The sequence below is a fragment of the Montipora capricornis genome, chromosome 4 (genome assembly GCF_036669925.1).
Source record: "Montipora capricornis isolate CH-2021 chromosome 4, ASM3666992v2, whole genome shotgun sequence".
Taxonomy (NCBI): Eukaryota; Metazoa; Cnidaria; class Anthozoa; order Scleractinia; family Acroporidae; genus Montipora; species Montipora capricornis.
Window position 1 is genome coordinate 37,315,412 of NC_090886.1, and position 2,500 is coordinate 37,317,911.

The 2,500-nt window shown below is 37.9% G+C and overlaps 2 protein-coding genes across 6 annotated transcripts in view; both read right to left on the bottom strand.

The window, feature by feature from the left end:
• The window catches only part of LOC138046895 (histamine H2 receptor-like), a 90,413-nt gene that overhangs the window by 39,226 nt on the left and 48,687 nt on the right, over window positions 1-2,500 (bottom strand). The gene's annotated exons all lie outside the window — the stretch shown is intronic.
• Window positions 1-2,500, bottom strand: part of LOC138046899 (lysophosphatidic acid receptor 1-A-like) — a 390,671-nt gene that overhangs the window by 5,779 nt on the left and 382,392 nt on the right. The gene's annotated exons all lie outside the window — the stretch shown is intronic.

Here is a 2,500-nt window from a genome sequence, read left to right on the forward strand (position 1 = left end):
ATAATTGCAAAAACATTTAGAAAAAACTGTGTTTTCATTTACGTTTTCAAGCTTTTGATCTTTGGGGCGTTATAAAGAGTATACTTGACATGACAACCTGTCAACATTTCCTCCAATTACTTTGTAATTAATATCGAGCAAACCAATCAACACGCGTTGCGTCAACCGCAATCGCGCCATTTATATACACGAAAGCTGGCTTTTTTGCCCTTTTGTATCTAAGTGCGTTCAGTGCGTCGTTCTTCTTGAGAAATTAATCGGAGGGTTATAAAATAAATAACCCCTTCCGGCTTGCTGATATATCGGAGGATAATGCCCAAGGCTAAAAGATTGTCCGAAAAATGAACAGTTGGCCGAGAAGCGAAGCTTCGAGGGCCACTGTGAAATTTACTAATTTACTAATTTACTAATAATAACATGGGTGACAAATTACTCCTTAATTTTGGCGCGAAATTTTAGCGTTAATTTATAATTTCAAAATTTCCATTGTAACATCTCTTGTATCTCGATCAGAGCCAAGATGGCGTCGAGATTTAAGACAGTGACCATTGAAGAAGTTACAAAATTAAAAGAAGCGGCAGAAAATTTAAATACGCGAAAGAGCACAATTAACTGGGTGAGGGTTTTTGAAAAGTGGTGTGACGAAAGTAGCCTTGAGAAAAACCTGGAGATGATTCTTCCCGAGCAGTTGGATAAAGCACTCGAGCGATTTACGGTTGTGAGCGTAATTTGTCACCCACGACATAAAAAGGTAATCAAATGGTTTTCTCGTGAAATTAGGAAATAATTTCACTTGCGTTTTGTCAAAATTCTGATAATTTCCCGAGCCTTTAGGCGCGTGAAATTATCAGAATTTTGACAAAACGCGCGTGAAATTATTTCCTAGTTTCACTCGTCGCCATTTGAGTACACATCTAATTTGGCGCAAAATTTCAGCGTTAATTTATCTCGGGTGTCACATGACGTCACGGCCGCCTTGTTGGTATTCACAAACAATGAAACGGCGGCCATGTTGGTGTCCCGACCCAATACTCCGGGAATTATTCTCTATCATTAGGCAAACGCTTTCTTTTGTTTTCTTTGAAAAACATGGCTTTTGATCACGTGAGTGAAAACCATGAATAATTTCACATGTGAAATTACAATTTTGCCGTGGCAACTTTTCCTGCAGTGCCAAATGGCGTCTTATAAACTCAACTTGTGACCCAGGTTATTAATAGCTAATCAAATGGTACACATTTTCACCGTTCGATCAAAGTTTTAGAGGTTCATTTGAAATGGAATTGAAAGTGCAGTTGCTAAAGGATGCACATGAAATGGCGGCTCCAATTGAGGTGTGCGTTGGTTTGTTGTAAAATGACCCGTCTTGTTTCCTTGCAGCAATGTGGAACTTTCTTAAACATTTTTTTAATTCCTCGATTTCAGTGACAAATTCGTTCTGCTAGGAACGTTTTGTTTGATTTTCAGCAATAATTATCTGGAAAAACAAAGCCAAACACTGGTTGGCAAAAGTATGAACTTTCAGGCCAAATGCCTGCGAGTGAAGTCAACCCGACTCAGGTCCAGTGTATTGGACATGTATGGAGGGAGATTGGACATGTATGGTGGAGGTTGTGGCCCTCTTTGTATTCTTAACATAGCATCATCTTGTATTTTCAATATTTCCGATTCAGAAATACTGGCGAGTTTACATCGGCCATTTTGTTGTGTTTGGATCACGCATTATTCACTCGGTAGGGAGTGAATAATGCTCAATTAGCGAACCAATCAGATTGCTTGAAACACCAAGATCACTGAGTGAGTATATATCAATTATTTTCATATTGCGCAGAAATGACAATTTTTTGGAACGTCTTAAGCTTGGGATATTAATGGAGACGCGAATGCGAAAACGGAAAAACATTTTTTTTTTACTTTGAGACTAGAAGCTCAAGAGAATAATGAACTTTTTTGACCGGATTAACAAGTATTATTAAATTATGAACCTCGGATAATGCATTTCGCGAGCTCTGATCTCGGTTATCAGCTCATATACCTTAGTTTGACATTACATAGTAAATGATTGCGCTAAGCGTTGCTAAGCTAAAATTTATTCCCCGGAAAGCGAAATTTCTCTGTGAATAAAACCAAAAAAGAAAAAAAAAACTTTATTTGTGGAAAGTTGGATCAATTCCGACGTTTAGAAGTACGCGAAAAGGCGAGAATTGTTTTTGTGATGAGCCTACGCTTGTCTAACCACAAGGTATTACACAACATCGCATCTTCATCAAGTTTTTTCGATTTCGCTCGGATTTTCTCGCTTTCCTCGCTCGTATTTCGTACTTCCAAATTTTTAGTGTTTAAAGAATTTAATAAAACAATTATTCCATTTGCGCTTGTTGGATATGAGACTGGATATAGCCAACGAGGCTATTTACCATCTCATATCCAACGCGCGTTCATGGAATAACCGTTAAATAGCTAATTAAAAGATGTCCGTCAAGTTCACCAGGTATTATTT